The sequence below is a fragment of the Capra hircus genome, chromosome 5 (assembly GCF_001704415.2).
Source record: "Capra hircus breed San Clemente chromosome 5, ASM170441v1, whole genome shotgun sequence".
Taxonomy (NCBI): domain Eukaryota; kingdom Metazoa; phylum Chordata; class Mammalia; order Artiodactyla; family Bovidae; genus Capra; species Capra hircus.
Genome location: NC_030812.1, coordinates 106,687,270 through 106,706,373, shown reverse-complemented (window position 1 = coordinate 106,706,373; position 19,104 = coordinate 106,687,270). Strand labels below are relative to the sequence as shown.

Genomic DNA, 19,104 nt, shown 5'->3' with positions numbered 1-19,104 from the left:
GAGTCGCTTCCCTCCTCGACCCCCACCCCGCCAAAAGAGGGGAAAAAAAAAAAAAAAAGCCCTAAGTAGAAACGTGAGACCTAGTGCAATAGCTTCTCCAACTGCTTCAAAGACAACATCCACAGCTCATCTCCCTTCTGGAAGCCAACCCTCCATCTCCCATCTTACTACTTCACAGAAGAGACCAGAATTCTCGTCTCAACGCTGCATATCGGTACCCAAACCCCAGACCAACCCGACCGCACCCCAGCCTCCCGGGGCTCCCCGAGGCGTGTACATCCCCACCTCGCCCGCAACATCACGCCTCTGAAGCCGGCCGCCCGCAGCCCCCACTGGTCCCCGCCGTCGCCGCCCCCCAAGCCGGTCCAGGGACACCCGCCGGTGGGCTGGGTGGGGCCGCCCTCCCGGACGTCCCATCCCCCCGGCAGGGCGCGGAGGGGGAGGGGTCCCCGCGCCTCACCTACGGCTCCGCCCTCCCCGGGGGCGCGCTGCCCGGACCCAGCCAGGGCCGTGGGGAGGAGCGGGCGCAGGAGAGCCGAGGGCCCTGGCGCCAGCGACGGGCGGGAAGCTCCAGGCGCCGCCCGATCCCGAGCTGCCGCCACCACGGCCGTCTCACCCTCCTCTGGGCTGCCGATGCCGCTGCCAGCCCGGGCGCCGCCGCCGCCACTACCACCGCCGCCACAGCTCGGCCCGGGCGCCCGACGTCACCGCGCCCCGCCCCCTGCGCGAGTCCTCAGCCCCGCCCCGGGCCGACGTCAGCGCGAGCCCCGCCCCTGCCCGGCCGCGCCCGCTCTCCGTCCCGCAGCCTCCTGGGAGGGCGACTCGGCCGCGCGCGGAGCTCGGGCGCCTTCCAAGGGGCCGGTGGGCTGGGGGGTGGCAGGCGCGGGTGCACACGCGCACACACTCCCCGCGCGGGGCGCTCGGCGTCTGTCTCCTTCCGCTTGCCGTAGGAGGCGGTGCGGCGCTGACAGTGGGCAACCACTACCCCCTCGGTGGAGCGGTGCCGCGCAGCCGGTGCCCAGGTCTCCGGGGGCAGGTGAGTTTCCCGCCCCGAGCCCTCGGACTGTCCGCACCGCCCGGAGACCCCGCCGGCGGCCTGTCCGCGGTTAACGTCGGCGGCCTTCCCTGTCCTCGCGGGTGGCAGGCGGCCCCGAGTCGGGCGCCCCAGTTTGTGGTGCCGAAGCGCTGGCAGGTTTCCTAGTCTGAGGCGCGCACCGTTACTGTGAGGCTGTAGGTAAGCTGTCGCCGCCCCAAGAGTGATGATGTGGGTTGTTTGCAGCCTCTGCCAGCGAGAGTTTTATCAGTAAACACCCTGAGAGCAGTTGAGTCACAGCAGCGTGAGTTCCCTCGTGGTCCCACCGCCACCTTCGCGCCCCTCCTCAGGGTCCTCGCTCGTCACCGCGTCCCCCTCCGCCCAGCGTCGCCGCCCTCGGGTTCCCCCGGTCTCGGTCCTGCTACACCGTCGCCCCCTTCTGTACGATCAGGACTGCTGCCGGGGGACGGCGCGGTCCTGCCAAACGAAGCGTCCTAAAGTATTTGATTTTCTCAGATTCTTTACTCAGGAAAAGCCTACCCCCTGACTCACGGTCCTCACCTGACTGCCGATCCGCTCGTCCTGTAAGCTCCCCAGCGATGTGAGGAGGTGGAAGGAAAGCAAAGTGGACTTCGTGCTATCTACCTGGTTTCCCCTCGCCCATCCTCTACTTGTGTGACCTTGGAAAGATCCCAGTACTTCTGGGTCCTGCTTTTCTTAAATGTAAAGTGGGGTGTGGACGAGATGTCTCAGGTTTATCGTCAAACCCTGAAATGTGTAGGTTTGAAGAGTGGAAGGTGCTAAGTTAAGCATTGTTCTGCCTACACAGGAATACTGTCCACATCACAGGCTTAGAAAATTTTTTGGTTTCTCTTTTTGTCATTCCACTGTTCTTGTTTTTTATTTCCTACTCTGCCCTACATATCTTTTTTTTTTTCTTTAATCTACATTTAAGGTTTTTTTTTTTTTTTCTTTTGGCCACCTCACACAGCATTCGGAATCTTAGTTCCCTGACCAGGGATGGAACCCATTCCCCCTGCACTGGAAACGTGGCGTCTTAACCACCAGACCACCAGGAAAGTCCCAGGGTTTTTGTGTTTTTTTTTAAATTAAAGCTGGCTGAGTACATTCTTTAGTTGCCTCCTCTTCCTAAAACCCTGTTAAAATGCTCATAAAGAAATGAAAAATGATACAAACCAGTACAGAACAGAAAGTGGGAAGGGAGCCACCAAATTTTTGTTGTTGTTAATTTTACACCGAGAAAGTGAGTGTGGTCTGACTGAACAAAATGGAAGAAACCATAGTTTGGAATAGGTGTAGGGAATGAGTACTGCAGTTGAGGAAGGAGGCCTAGCAGCCAGAAGTGATTTAAAGAAACTGAAATTTGGAGTCATCAGCACAACAGACCAAGAGTGAGAAGCAGGGATGAAAACAAGGAAACTAAATAAAGGTTTCTATGTAGAACAGCAGTACCCCAGCCCTCCCCACCCCATACCTCAGATACAATAGCTAGGCATTTATCCCAGGCTAAAAGTCAACTTCTTATAATCTCTGGGGAGCATTTAATGACTAAGAGTAAAGCATTCTTTATTCTGGCACAATAGCCAGTTTCCTACCCACTCACCCTAGAGTGAAGTTGGCAAGACCCTCCTAAGTTCTAAAGATTCGTCATCAGCGTCCAACTATTTCATCTTAGATATGAACAGATAACCAAGGGCTGTTAGGTATTTAAGGGAAGTCTCCAACTTGGGGCTGACAGAGGAGAAAATGTGACCATAGAGGAAAAAGACACTTCAGAGAACTTAAAAAAATATAGTATGCTCCCAACTTACTACAGCTATGAAAAAAGGATAATATATAAGTTAACACTCTAGGAACAAAAAGTAAATCTTAAATTAGAAATAAGAAATTGCCAAAATTGTAAATTCAAAGTTACGACCAACCTCAAAAGCAGAGACATTACTTTGCTGACTAAGGTCCGTCTAGTCAAGGCTATGGTTTTTCCTGTGGTCATGTATGGGTGTGAGAGTTGGACTGTGAATAAGGCTGAGCGCCAAAGAATTGATGCTTTTGAACTGTGGTGTTGGAGAAGACTCTTGAGAGTCCCTTGGACTGCAAGGAGATCCATCTAGTCCAATCTGAAGATCAGCCCTGGGTGTTCTTTGGAAGGAATGATGCTAAAGCTGAAACGCCAGTACTTTGGCCACCTCATGTGAAGAGTTGACTCATTGAAAAAGACTCTGATGCTGGGAGGGATTGAGGGCGGGAGGAGAAGGGGACGACAGGATGAGATGGCTGGATGGCATCACTGATTCAGTGGACGTGAGTTTGACTGAACTCGGGAGTTGGTGATGGACAGGGAGGCCTGGCGTGCTGTGATTCATGGGGTCGCAAAGAGTCGGACACGACTGAGCAACTGAACTGAAAGTCCATGAAGTTTTAAGGAAAATAGAAGAAATATGCAAAGAGATGGACATTGTAAGAGAAAATATAAGAAGTCAATCTAACAGGACTAATATTACAAGAGAAAGAGAAAACAGTAAATAAAAGATGGAAAATTATCCCAGAAATAATGGAAGAAACTTTCCCAGAGCTAAAAACTGTCCACTGGTGGAGAGCAAAAACAGAAAACAACCTTGTGAAATGTTAAAACGCTGAAGATACAAGTAGGTCCTGAATTTCCCAGGAAAAAAGTGACCCATGAAAGAGACTGTGATTAGAATTCTTACCAGCAATAGTAGATATGAGAAGATAACAAAGACCTTCAAGTTTCTGAGGGAAATATTTCTTGAGCTTGAAATTCTAGGAATTTTTCTAAAAAAAAAAAACAACAACAGCTATTCCTAGCTGAGCTATCATTAAAAGATCAGAATGAGAACATTTTCAGATATGCAGAGATTGAAAACGTCAAGCGCCCACATAGGCCTTTTTTTCAAAGTTACTTAACCATGAGGTAGAAATGAGGTATCTGACACTACTGACCAGGAATCAGTGGATCTAACTCAGAAGTAAGTGGATGTCCCAAGAGCTAGGCTAGGGCTTCCCTGGTGGTCCAGTGGTTGAGAATCTGCCTTCCAACACAGGGGGCATGAGTTCGATATCTAGTCAGGAGAACTATGATCCAGCAAGCCACAGGGCAGCTGAGCCCTTGTGCCATAACTACTGAGCCTGCGCCTTCTGGAGCTGGTGCTCTGCAACAAGGGAAGCCCCCTTGTGCTGCAATGAAGACCCAGGGCAGCCAAAAATTAATAAATAGCTAGGCTAGATTGGGATGGAAGGATAGGCATTCTGGGAGAGAAATCTGAAAAATAATTGAGCTGAATAATTACTCGATAGAACGCTTAGTGCTGGTTTCTAATCTTGCTGTAGTTAAAGCATAGTTTATAAATTATACTGATGTTGACAATGTAAAAGTAAAAATACGACTGGCAGTTGGAGATGTGAAACAGAGAGGAAAGGTAGAGGTAAAGCACTCCAGAGATGATGTCTGTAGTTGGCAGAATCAGAAACAGTTGCTAAAATGTACTGTAAGAAGTAGGAAAAGTGGCCAGTGGAGGAGTGAGGCGTTATTAGGCTTATTGAGAGGATGGGAAGACACAAAGTGTAGGGTTTATAATTAAGCTAAATTGTGATCAAGAAATAGAAGACTTAATATTGTTACAATAAGCAATACTCCTGTATTTGTTCTACAGAGTCTATGCAATCCTATCAAAAATCCCAGTTGCCTTTTTTTCCCCCAGAAATTGACAAGCAGATCCTAAAATTCACATGGCAGTGCAAGGGACTCAGAATAGCCAAAAGAATCATGAAGAAAAAAGTTGAAACGTTCATTCTTCCTGGTTTCAAAGCTGACTACAAAGCTATAATAATCAAGGTAATATGTGGTACTGGAATAATAATAGAAGTATATATTGTGGAAAAGAATTGAGAGTTCAAAAATAACCCACACATTTGTGGGCATTTGATTCACTGGGGAACTAATAGTCTTCTCAACAAAGGGTGCTGGGACAATTGTATAACTACATGCAAAAAAAATGAAATTGGACCTCTGCCTCACATACACAAAAACTGATTCACAATGGATCACAGGCCTAAATATAAATGCTGAAACTACAGTAATTTTAGATAAAAGCAGGTGTAAATCTTGATGACCTTGGATTAGGTAATAGTTTCTTAGCTATGAAACTTAAACTGTGACAAAATTTTTAAACTGGATTCCATCAAAATGGAATATACCAAACTTTTGTATGTTCAGCTTTAAAAAGGAAGGATATTCTGACACAGGCTACAGTATGGTGAACTTTGGAGACATTATGCCAAATGAAATAACCCAATCACAAAAGGACTGTACATGGTACAGTATCACTTACATGAGGTACCGGGAATAGTAAAAGTCATAGAGACAGAAAGCATCAGTGGTTGCCATAGATGGGAAAGGCAGATGGCCATTTGCAAACCAGCCAAACCTGCCAATGTCTTGATCTTGGATATCCAGCCTCCAGAAATATGTAAAGTACATTACTGTTATTTAAGCTGCCCAGTCTGTGATGTTACATCAGCCATACCAGACTAATAACATATTTTGGTACTGAGAAGTGGGGTGCCACTGTAACAAATATCTTAAAAATGTGGAAGGGGCTTTGCTAGTGGGTAACGAATAGAGGCTTCCCAGGTGGCACTAGTGATAACCGTCCTGCCATCACAGGAGACGCAAAAGACTCAGGCTTGATCCCTGGGTAGGAAAGATCCCCTGGAGGAGGCCATGGCGACCCACTCCAGTATTCTTGCCTTGAGAATCCGAAAGAGTTGGACATGACTGAAGCAACTTAGCACGACACAGCACACAGTGAGTAGAAGCCGAAAGGTTTTTGAGGTGCGTTTTGGGAAAAGCCTAGGTTACCTTGAAGAGACACTCTTGGTAGAATTAATGCAAGTTAAAAGGTGACTGTGATGAGATCTCAGGAATGAGGAGCATGCTATTGGAAACTGGAGGAAAGGTGACCCTATTTATAAAGTGGCAGAGAAAGTCAAACTGTTTCCTAGTGTTCTGTGGAAGGTAGAAATTAAAAGTAATAAACTTTGATATTTAGCTGCAGAGATTTCTGAGCAGTGTTTGTGGTGCAGCCAAATTTCTTCTTACTCCTTAGAGTATACAGGAGGTGAGAGAGAAATTAAAGGAGTTGTTAAGCAAAAATGAACCAGAATTTGAAGATTTGGAAAATTCTTAGCTTATCTGCAATACGGTAACTTGCAAGAAAAATGTATTGGTGATCATTTTGTAATATGTTTAAATGTCAAATCACTGTGTTGTAAACCTGAAACTAACATGATAATGTACATCAACTATACTTCAGTTTTAAAAAAAGAAATACACATTTGGTCATTCAGACAACTAAAATATATCTCTCATATATATTTGGTCTTCATCCAAGGTTCTTGACACAGCTCCCAAAACCCTTGGAATTTACTGAGAGATGAGAGCAACAGGAACTTCTGTTGTAGTGTTCAGTCCTTGTTCCTCAGTTCCTGAAATCACTTTCAGAGCCATAAAGGTGAAATAGGTATCCTGTTATTTAAGTGTTTATGTTAATGAGGTGACTTTTGGAAAGCCCTAAGGATGGAGGTCGTTAGCAAAGGACTCAACCAGGGAGTTCAGGGTTGGAACTTCAGCCCCACCCCCTTACCTCCATGGAGGGGAGAGAAACTAGAGGCTGAATAAGTTGCCAATGACCAATGATTTGATCAATCATATCTAAGTAATGAAGCCTCCACAACACTTCACAAGGACAGGGTTCAGAGAGCTGCCTGTTGGTGACTTCCTGGAGAAATGGGGAGAGTGGCAAGCAGGAGGGGGCTTGTTATCTCTGCGCTGTCTCCCCATGCCTTGCCCTGTGTGTCTCTTCCATCTGGCTGTTCTTTTTATAATAAATCAGTCATCCAGTGTGTAAAAATTTTTCTCTGAGTTCTGTGAGCCACCCTGGCAAATTAATCAAACCCAAGAAGGCAGTCGTGAGAAACTGATTAATAACCCAGTGGGTCAGAAGCACAGGTAACAACCTGCCTTGCACCTGGCATCCTGAGGTGGGGAGAGGGGTGTACAGCAGTCTGTGAGCTGCACAGCCTGATGCTGTCTCTGTGTAGATAATGTCAAAATTGAGCCGAGGTGTAGGACACCCAGCTGGTACCCAGAGACTTGCTCCTTGTTGGTGTGGGGAACCATCCCACTCCTCACATGTTGGAATTACGTGCAGAACCCAGTTACTATCCATATCACACAAAAAGAAAATGTCCTGGGAAACATGTCAAGGGTGTAGCTGGACAACCATTTGATAAAGAGATCATGGGTCCAATTCATGGATTTCATCAGTCGTCTCATAAGTAGCCAGGAATAGAACTAAGATTATACCAGCAGAAACACTGCCAATTTGGACTAAGGGCATAGAGACGAGAAAATGGAGGAATGCTGTCAGACTTCTGAGATTCTTAGGATAGGACACTAGAGCTATCTGGCTGCCAGTTACATTACCCGTCAAGAAGATGGAAAAATGACAACAAACGGGATTCAGAGATCAACACAGCTGCTACTCCAGCCACCAGCTCACAGAATACAAGTCTAGGGGGCAAGGCTGTCTCCTTGGTTTCAGTGGAGCCTGCAAAAACCAATGCCTCAGGAATAAAACTGCTGCCCAGGGCTGAGGGGATGGAGTCACCACTCAGGACCAAGAGGATAAGGTTGCCACCCCAGTGGGCCCAGGGGGCAGAGCACTGAGCCCAAAGGGTTCTTCCTGAGCCTTAAAAAAGGCTCAGTTCAAGGCATGCTTTGGACCATTCCCTTTTCTGAGTTCTCTCTTTTAGAATGGAATATCTCTGTATGCCTGTCTCAACATTGTATTTTGGAAGCACATAACTTGTATCACAGGCTCACAGCTAGGGAGGAATTTTGTCTTAGAATGAATCATATCTCAAGTCTCAACCATACCCAAGGATCAGATGAGACTTTGTGCTTAGAGTCAGTGCTGGAATGGGTTAAGACTTGGGATTGGGGTGAATGTGTTTTGCATGTGAGAAGGGCAAGAATTTGGGGTATCCAGAGGACAGAGTGTTTTGGACAGAGTGTTTATGTATGGAAGCCCTAACCCACATGTGTCTGTATTTGGCGACGGGGTTGTTAAAGAGCCAACTGAGGTTAAATGAGGTCATATGCAGTCTATGGTATTTTGTTATGTCAGCCCTAGTGGACTGATTCAGGCAGCACCAGGGAAAAAACAGATAACTCACAGAGTGAGAAAAAAATTTTGGAAACCATATACCTAATATTTTATCTAGAACATTTAAATAATTCTTAAAACTCAACAATAAAAATACAACTCATTAAAAATAGGTACAGGATTTGAGTAGATATTTCTCTAAGGAAGTTGTATAAATAGCCAGTAAGTATGTATAAAAATGCTCAACATCATCAGTTATTAGGGAAATGCAGTGGAATCCACTTCACACCCATTAGGATGGCCATAATCAAAAAGGTGTGTAACTGTCAGTGAGAAATCAGAACCATTAGAGACACCTGGTAGAAATATAAAATGGTACAGTCACTTTGTGCAAAAGTCTGACCCTTACCTTCTAGGGGCTTCCCAGACTGTCCAGTGGTTAAGACTGCCCTTCTACTGCAGGGAGCACGGGTTTGATCCCTGCTCCAGGAACTAAGATCTCACATGCCACATGGTGTGGCAAAAAAAAAAACCCAGCAATTCTACACCTAGCTGTATATGTAAGAGAATTTAAAATATCCACACAAAACCACAATAATTTGTATATGAATGCTATAGCATCATTATTCACAATCACTGAGCAGTGGAAACTAAATCATGAATAAATTACCAAAAACCATAATTTTTAATTTCTTGCCTGCAAGAAAGTAAAGGAATTGTTCTCAAAGATTCAGTAGCTTGTAAGAAGGCAAATACTTATTTCTAACTTAGCTGGAGTTTGACAGCTGGAGGAGGGGCGGTCAGCTGCTGTGCTGAATCAGATCCACCTATCACCTGCGTTTTGTTTTCCTCATGATGAAAAACAAGCACGCAGGAGGTAAGCTGAGGAAACTCATTGCAGCCTCTGCTCAGGTGTGTCATACGTCATTAACCAAAGTAAGTCACGCAGCAAGGTCCAACATAATGGTGTGGGAAAGTACATGCCTTTCCCCTTAAGAAAACTTCCGAAAAAATTGTGCACACCACTTGTTTATATCCCATGGTAAGAGCTTAGCTCATGGTCATTCCTTGCTGAAGGGCCAATTGGGAAATGCAGATTTTATTGTGGATGGGCATGTATCCAGTTAAAATTAAGAAGTTATATTACTGGAATAATATAGAGACTACTCTAAAAACAATAATATAGATTGAGAGACAACTATCAATCTGCCAGAAATTTCTAAAACAATTGTTTAGTTGCTCACTCATGTCCAACTCTTTGTGACCTCATGGACTATAGCTCACCAGGCTCTTCATGGGATTTTCCCAGCAAAAATACTGGAGTGGGTTGCCGTTCCTTTCTCCAGGGGATCTTCCTGACCCAGGGATCAAACCCATGTTTCCTGCATTGGCAGGCAGATTCTTTACCAAAGAGCCACAAGGAACGCCTCTAAAACAATTAATGATATTTTAAAACTTTAAATAGACATTAGATGCATCTGAAGAACAAAATGAGGTAGAAGATGCAGTGGAAGAATTAAACTGCCTAATTAAACTGCTTAGTAACTCTCAAACTGCTTAGAATGCAGCACAGAGAGACAGCGAGATGAAAATATGATGAGTTTAAAGATGTGGTAGAAAAGGCAGTCTCCTACTTTGAGCCTACTAAGAGTACTTTAAGGAGATTATAATGGAAGGAGGTGACTGTCTGTTCATATAATGGGTGAGGACTTTCCAAACTAATAAGCAAAATAAATCTACAGATCAGGAGTTGCTAAGAACAAATCAGTTGAAAGAAATCCAGCCTAGATACAATGGAGTGGAACTGAGAACCTAACGAACAACACATCTTAAATTCACTTGTGTTGGTTTCCCAGGACTACTGGAACAGAATGCCACAGCTGAGTGGCTTAACATCATAGGAATTTAGAGTCACAGTTCTAGAGGCTCAGTTCAGTTCAGTTCAGTCCCTCACTCATGTCCAACTCTTTGTTGCTGCATTGACTGCAGTACGCCAGGCTTCCTGTCCATCACCAGGAGCTTGCTCAAACTCCTATCCATCGAGTCGAAGACGCCACCCAACCATCTCATCCTCTGTCATACCCTTCTCCTTCCTCCAGTCTTTCCCAGCATCAGGGTCTTTTCCAATGAGTCAGTTCTTCGCTTCAGGTGGCCAGAGTATTGGAGCTTCAATATCAGTCCTTCCAATGAATATTCAAGACTGATCTCCTTTAGGATGGACTGGTTGGATCTCCTTGCAGTCCTAGGCACTGTCAAGTCTTCTCCAACACCACAGTTCAAAAGCATCAATTCTTTGGTGCTCAGTTTCCTTTATGGTCCAACTCTCACATCCATACATGACTACTGGAAAAACCACAGCTTTGATTTTTCAGACCTTTGTTGTTAAAATAATGTCTCTGCTTTTTAATATGCTGTCTAGGTTTGTCATAGCTTTTCTTCAAAGGAGCAAGCATCTTTTAATTTCATGGCTACAGTCACCATCTGCAGTGATTTTGGAGCCCGGGAAAATAAAGTCTGTCACTGTTTCCATTTTTTTTCACCCATCTGTTTGCCATGAAGTGATGGGACCGGATGCCATGATCTTTGTTTTTTGAATGCTGAGTTTTAAGCCAGCTTTTTCACTCTCCTCTTTAATGTTCATCAAGATGCTCTTTAGTTCTTCACTTTCTGTCATAAGGGTGCTGTCATCTTCATATCTGAGGTTATTGTTATTTCTCCTGGCAATCTTGATTCCAGCTTGTGCTTTATCCAGCCCAGCATTTCACATGATGTACTCTGCATAGAAGTTAAAAAAGCAGGGTGACAGTATACAGCCTTGACGAATTCCTTTCCCAATTTGGAACCAGTCCATTCTTCCATGTCCAGTTCTAACTGTTGGTTCTTGACCTGCATACAGGTATTTCAGGAGTCAGGTGAGGTACTCTGGTATTCCCATCTCTATCAGAATTTTCCACAGTTTGTTGTGATCCACGCAGTAGAAGGCTTTAGCATAGTCAATGAAGCAGATATTTTCTCTGGAATTTTCTTGCTTTTTCTATGGTCCAGCGGATGTTGGCAATTTGATCTCTGGTTCTTCTGCCTTAGAGGCGTGTGGTCTAAAATCCAGGTGACAGCAGGGCCTTGTTGCCTCTAAACAGGAGGGGGAGTCCTTTCCGCCCCTCCCTTGTTTCTGGTAATCTGCCGGCAGCCCTTGGCATTCCGTGGCTTGCATCTGCAGCGCTGCACTGTCTGCCTCCCATCTGTGTATCTGTGTGTCTTTTTTCCTCTGCTGATAAGGAACTCAGTTATATTGGACCACGGGCCCACCCTCCTCCAGTACAGCCTTCAGTTCAGTTCAGTTCAGTTCAGTCACTCAGTCGTGTCCGACTCTTTGCGACCCCATGAATCGCAGCACGCCAGGCCTCCCTGTCCATCACCAACTCCTGGAGTTCACTCAGACTCACGTTCATCGAGTCCGTGATGCCATACAGCCATCTCATCCTCGGTCGTCCCCTTCTCCTCCTGCCCCAATCCCTCCCAGCATCAGAGTCTTTTCCAATAAGTCAACTCTTCGCATGAGGTGGCCAAACTACTGGAGTTTCAGCTTTAGCATCAGTCCTTCCAAAGAAATCCCAGGGCTGATCTCCTTCAGATTGGACTGGTTGGATCTCCTTGCAGTCCAAGGGACTCTCAAGAGTCTTCTCCAACACCACAGATCAAAAGCATCAATTCTTTGGCGCTCAGCCTTCTTCACAGTCCAACTCTCACATCCATACATGACCACTGGAAAAACCATAGCCTTGACTAGACGGACCTTAGTCGGCAAAGTAATGTCTCTGCTTTTGAATATACTATCTAGGTTGGTCATAACTTTTCTTCCAAGGAGTAAGCGTCTTTTAATTTCATGGCTGCAGTCACCATCTGCAGTAATTTTGGAGCCCCCCAAAATAAAGTCTGTCACTGTTCCCACTGTTTCCCCATCTATTTGCCATGAAGTTATGGGACCAGATGCCATGATCTTCGTTTTCTGAATGTTGAGCTTTAAGCCGACTTCTTCACTCTTCTCTTTCACTTTCATCAAGAGGCTTTTTAGCTCCTCTTCACTTTCTGCAGTAAGGGTGGTGTCATCTGCATATCTGAGGTTATTGATATTTCTCCCGGCAATCTTGATTCCAGCTTGTGTTTCTTCCAGTCCAGCGTTTCTCATGATGTACTCTGCATAGAAGTTAAATAAGCAGGGTGACAATATACAGCCTTGACGTACTCCTTTTCTTATTTGGAACCAGTCTGTTGTTCCATGTCCAGTTCTAACTGTTGCTTCCTGACCTGCATACAGATTTCTCAAAAGGCAGGTCAGGTGGTCTGGTATTCCCATCTCTTTCAGAATTTTCCACAGTTTGTTGTGATCCACACAGTCAAAGGCTTTGGCATAGTCAATAAAGCAGAAATAGATGTTTTTCTGGAACTCTCTTGCTTTTTCCATGATCCAGCAGATGTTGGCAATTTGATCTCTGGTTCCTCTGCCTTTTATAAAACCGGCTTGAACATCAGGAAGTTCATGGTTCACGTATTATTGAAGCCTGGCTTGGAGAATTTTGAGCATTACTTTACTAGTGTGTGAAATGAGTGCAATTGTGCGGTAGTTTGAGCATTCTTTGGCATTGCCTTTCTTTGGGATTGGAATGAAAACTGACCTTTTCCAGTCCTGTGGCCACTGCTGAGTTTTCCAAATTTGCTGGCATATTGAGTGCAGTACTTTCACAGCATCACAACCTTACCTTAACTAATTGCGTCCAAAATAAGGTCCCATTCTTGAACACTTGGAGGTTAGGACTTTAACCTGTCTTTTTGAGGAATACAGTTCAACCTATAACAGGAGATCAAATAAAAGATCAACTCACTTACAAAGGAATAGTAATTAGACTGGTGGCAGACTTCTGAACACGCAAGAGAAGCCAGAAGATAGTAGAATAATGCCTCCAAGTGCTGACAGAAAATAACTGTCATCAGAATTGTGTCTCCAGTAACACTAATGGACAAGATCAAGGACAGAATAATGACCGTTTCAAATAAAAAAAAGCACATGGTTTATTACCAACTAATCTTCATTAAAGGAAAATTTAAATGATACTTCAGAGAAAAATAATCCTAGAAAAGGGTTTGAAAGACAGCAAGATGATGATCAGAAAAATTCGCGAACATGTATGTATCTAACCAGACACTATTTGTAACTTCCCAAAACTGACTGAAGAAGTAATAGAAGTTTGAATGTTCCTTTAGAAAAGAAGTTTGGTTGGCAGTAAATCAATCAAAAATCTTCCACTTAAAAAAATGTCCAGAATGTTTTATAGATCTGTTTCTTGGAAATATTCAAGGAAAAGTTCATTTTAAACTTATTCCAAGTCTTCTAAAGAATTTACCCCCCCCACCCCAAAAAAATAGAGTGAGAGAAAACTCTCCACTCCAACTCATTTAGTGAAGTTATCAAATATTGATACAAAAGCCAGACAGGGATAGTATAAGAACATTAAATTACAAAACAATCATATGAGTAAAGGTGCAAAGATGTTAGTAGCAAGCTGATAAAATGTATTTAAAAAATAGTATAACTAAGTTGATTTTACCAAAGTGTACAAACGTGAATTAATATTAGAAAATCAATGCAATTTACCATAATATATTGAAGAAATATCAATAGATGCAGAAGAAATCTTTTTATGACAGAACTTAGCAAAATTATTATGAAGGAAAGCTATAATAAAAAGCTACAAATGTCTATAGCAAACTATTTTTTTGATGGAAAAACACAAAATCATCTCTTTAAATTTAGGGATAAGACAAAGCCACTGTTGATACTTCCATCAGTGTTCTATCCTCATCCTAACTAGCATACTAACACAGGAAAGGAAATTTATAAGGATAATAAAGGAAGAGATGTAACTATTATTATTCACAGATGATATGATTGTCATCTTAGGGTTTCCCGCATTAAAAAATTGACTGACTAGGAGCTTCCCTGTCAGTCCAGTGATTAAGACTTCATGCTTGCGCTACAGGTTCAGTCCCTGGTTGGGGATCTAAGATTGCATACACTGTGTGCTGTGGCCAAAAAAACACACAAAATTGACAGACTGAAATCAGACTTACTAAAATAATTTAGTACTGTATCTAGATAAAAGAAATATACAGAGTCAAGCATATTCTACACCCTAATTAGAAAATCTAGTTTTAAAAAATGATGACCTGAGAAAAATACATAGGCATGACCCATAAACATATTACTGCAGATGGTGACTGCAGCCATGAGATTAAAAGACACTTTTTCCTTGGATGAAAAGCTGTGACAAACCTAGGCAATGTATTAAAAAGCAGAAATAGCACTTTGTCAACAAAGGTCCATATAGTCGAAGCTATGGTTTTTCCAGTAGTCATGTATCAATGTGAGAAGTGGATCATTAAGAAGTCTCGGTGATGAAAAATTGATGCTTTCAAACTGGCATTGGAGAAGACTCTTGAGAATCCCTTGGACAGGAAGAAGATCAAACCAGCCAATCCTAAAGGAAATCAACTCTTAATATTCATTGGAAGGACTGATGCTGAAGCTGAAGCTCCAGTACTTTGGCCACCTGATTCATTGGGTCTATTCATTGGGGAAAAAACCCTGATACTGGGAAAGATTGAGGGCGGGAGGAGAATGGGACAACAGAGGACAAGATGTTTGGATGGGATCACCAACACAATGGACATGAGTTTGAGCCAATTCTGGGAGTTAGTGAAGGACAGGGAAGCCTGGCATGCTGCAGTCCATGGGATTGCAAAAAGTAGGACATGACTGAGAACTGAACAACACAAACATGTGAGAAGCTGCAACTTATGATAAATGTAATTAGAAGCACAGTGAAGTATCTTTCATTAATAGATTGGGAAAAATTCAAAAGCTTGACAACGCTCTGTGGGTGTGGCAGTGAGGAAAAAAAAGAGACCCTCATACACAGCTGGTAAGGATATAGAATGGTGCAGCCCCTCAAAGGGGTCGTTAAGAATTATGAAACAAAACTGTGTGTACCTTTTAACTCAGCTATCCATTTTCTAGGGATTTACCCTGAATAGGCACCTCCACAGGCATTACACAACATACGCTCAGGCTTTATTTGTAGGAGTAAAACATTGGAAACATAGTATGAACTATGATAAATATATACAATAAAGAAATGCAAATATAACCTATAATGGAAAAGGATCTGGAAAAATATACATACACATGTATAAATATATTATTAACTTTTACTCTATATCTGAAACATTGTAAATCAACTGTACTTCAATTTATAAAAATACAGGGGTAAAAACAAATGAGAGATTTCTGTAGACTGATAAAAGAGTGCTGTATAGGATACATTGTTAAGTGCAAAAGAGCATATAGTATGTTATCTTTTGTGTAAGAAAAGAAGTGTTTGCTTATTTTCCTGAAAAGAAACACAGGAGGGATAAACCATATATTAATTGTAAGTTATTTAGTATGATAAACCATATATAAATGATCTCCTGTATAAGCCTGCTAGGGCTGCCATAACATACCACAGCCTGAGTGGCTTAAACAACAGAAACTTTCTCAAAGTTCTGAGGTTGCAAGCCCAGGACAAGGTGCCAGAAAAATCTGATTTCTGGTCAGACGTCCTTTCCTGGCCTGCAGATGGCCTCCTTGCTGGGTCCTCACTTGGCCCTTGCCCTGTGCAAGTGCACAAGGAGGGAGAGAATGCTCGGGTGTCTCTTCTCTTAAGGACACCAGTCTTCTCTAATCAGAGACTCACCAATATGATCTCATTTAACCTTAGTTTCCTCTGTAAAAGCCCAGTTTCCAAATACAGTCACATTAGGGATTCCTGCTTCACCATACACATTTTGGTGGTGGTTTAGTCGCTAAGTTGTGTCCAACTCTTCCCGTGGACAGTAGCCTGCCAGGCTCCTCTGTCTGTGGGATTCTCTAGGCAAGAATACTGGAGTGGGTTGCCATTTCCTTCTCCAGGGGATCTTCCCCACCCAGGGATTGAATCTGGGTCTCCTGCACTACAGGCAGACTCTTTACCAGCTGAGCTGTGAGGGAAGCCCAGCTCATTTTGGAAGCCCAATACACATTTTGGAGGAACACAAATCCGTAAGTTACCTCTGGGATTTGAGTGGAATGGATGGATATAGTAATGAGATTTCTCGAAGCGTATCATTATTTATAAAGTTTTACATTTTTAGTCACATAAATGGTTTACATATTTTAAATATATGAGTTCAAAAAACAATGAAGCAAATGAACCTAATTTTGTCAAATTTATATGTAACCACACTGACAAAAGTTTCACTGAAGTCTCTTTTGAACATAGTGTTCTTATGTACACCCTGGTAGATAGTCTAACAGCTACAAAGAAATTTTGAAAGTTACTTCAGTTTGTTATTGCTAGCATCAGTGGAATAGCAGTTCTGGAACTAGTTTATCTTTTGTAGAACAGAACAAACGAGTGACTATACTGATGTCATGATGTGAGGTAGGAAGTTCACATGTGGAATGGGGGAAGGGGAAGAGGACCCCTGCCGTGGGATTTGGATTGAAGGTGTCCATGTGAACTGATTTTCCCCAGCGTCCGCTCAAAGGGTTGCAAGGAAAGAAGTCCCAGTTGCAGGGACAGCGTAGCAAGAGCCAGGTGATACCTGCACACACTGTGGGACGGGTTACAGGAGAGGAATCCCAAGTTAGGGAGCTCCAGGGTTTTATAACAGGCTGCATGCAGACCTGCCTGAATTTTGCCTTATGCCTTATAGATATTACCTTATTATACTGGGTAATAATAACCTTGTTCTGGTGGGATACATTACCTCTAGCCTCCAAGGCTACTCACTGTCAACTTTAAAAATAAGATAGGTCATTATGTCAACCAGGAAATGAGTTTATTTGGGAATAGCTAGAGCAGTGGCATGGAGAAGGCAATGGCAACCCACTCCAGTGCTCTTGCGTGGAAAATCCCATGGGCAGAGGAGCCTGGTAGGCTGCAGTCCATGAGGTCGCAAAGAGTTGGACACAACTGAGCGACTTCACTTTCACTTTTCACTTTCATGCATTGCAAAAGGAAATGACAACCCACTCCAGTGTTCTTGCCTGGAGAATCCCAGGGACGGTGGAGCCTGGTGGGCTGCTGTCTATGGGGTCACACAGAGTCAGACACGACTGAAGTGACTTAGCAGCAGCAGTAGCAGCAGAGGAGTTGCAAGCTCGGGGAGACCATGGGCATCAGAGAACAAAGGAGGAGAACCTGCTTTTATAGAGAAATTGGGGGTTAGGTGGGGCTGTTTAAATGAAAGGTCACCGGAGGAAAGTAAGAGTTCAGGGTGGTGCTAATTCCTCATTGACTGAGCTGCAGAGCTTTCCATTGGATGGGCTTGCTGGGTGAGAAGAAAATTTTCTTTCCTCCTTCTAGGCTGTAGAGGGACCTTCTTGCTGGAGATGCAAATAGGTCTGTCCTATTTGGGATACTTGACAAGGAGTGTTAGGGCATGAGAGTTCCCTCTAAAGAACTTCCTGACTTTAATTGTAGTTGAGGTTTCCTGTGTTAATTTTCACATAGTTATTCAAATACTTTGAAAAGATAATTCAAAACAAAAGGACAATTTGTGGCTCTCCGCTCACAAGTCATGAACAAACATGAAATCATAGAGAACTATCTCCCAGTAGCCAGTTTGTGGGTCATTCTACAAAGCAACCGGTCATAGTTCATTAAAAATATTGATGTCTGGACTTCCCTGGTGGTCCAGTGGATAAGAATCCACCTGCCAAAGCCGGAGACACGGGTTCAATCCCTGGTCTGGGAAGACCCCACGTGCTGCAGAGCAACTACGGCCATGCGCCACAACCAGAGAAAGCCCACACAGCAACAAAGACCCACTGCAGTCAGTAATAAAGAAATAAAAGCATTTTTAAAATATTAATGTCCAAGCAAACCTTGTTAGTGTCCTGCCCACATTCCCTCAACTTTCTACCTCAGTGTGCTGTCCTGGTGTCTCTCTTCCAGATTTTGGATTTCTTTGCCTGAGTGTTTTTTGCCTGAGCTTCTGCCTAAGGCTGGTGGGGAGTCAGCTCCTTTAGGAGCAGCTTGTGACCAATGACTGATGAAAGTTAAAACATAGATTACCCCAGGTCCCTTGCCTTCTGTGTGGGTGACTCTGAGGCACAGGTTGTAACTAACTCCCTGAGTTCCCCAACAGTAGAAAGCAGCTTCCTTCCATCATAACTGGTTTGATGACACACCCTATTGTTTGGTCTCTTTCCCTGTCTCGCTTCCCTGTGACATTACTGGTGTTTTTGAGTTTACCTCTCAAATAAGCTACTTCCAGCTGAATCCTTGTCTCAGGTCCATTCTGGTAGAACTCAAAATAAGACATGTCCCTGTGGAAATGTCAAACATGCAGTCAGATATGAATCTGGAATTCGGAGGAGAGGTTCACACAATTTGTGGGTCATTAGCAGAAAGATGGTATTTGTTCCAGTTATCTGTTGCAGCAAGAGAGATTACCCTAAAATTTCATGGCTGAAAACAGCCACTTTTTTTTTTTTTTTGTAAATCACAATTTTATGGATCAGAAATTCAAGCCTGTCAGCCAGGCAATTCTTCTGTTCCACATGACATCACCTGAGGTCAGTCATTCCATGGTATTCAGCTGCCTCTGCAGGTAAAACTGTGAGCAGAGATAGGAAATCAAAGGTGTGAGCGGGGATCAAGTCCGGGCTCTGAAACTTCCAATAGTAGGAGGCCAGCGAGCTGAGGAAGAGCCAGCAGCAGAGAGTGGGCGCTGCCTGCATTGTATGCTGCTGATAAATCAACACACGTTTAAAACTGACAT

General features: G+C 43.8%; 1 protein-coding gene across 11 annotated transcripts in view; it reads right to left on the bottom strand.

Moving 5' to 3' along the window:
• ERC1 (ELKS/RAB6-interacting/CAST family member 1) overlaps positions 1-692 on the bottom strand; it is a 271,289-nt gene extending 270,597 nt beyond the window's left edge. For 4 of the 11 annotated variants that reach the window (XM_018048680.1, XM_018048683.1, XM_018048681.1 and 1 more), the window contains exon 1: positions 461-691. The gene's annotated coding sequence lies outside the window, so the exon portion shown is untranslated. Of the gene's footprint in view, positions 1-460 lie in introns of all 11 variants that reach the window. The other 7 variants (XM_018048674.1, XM_018048679.1, XM_018048677.1 and 4 more) reach the window with 4 other exon arrangements.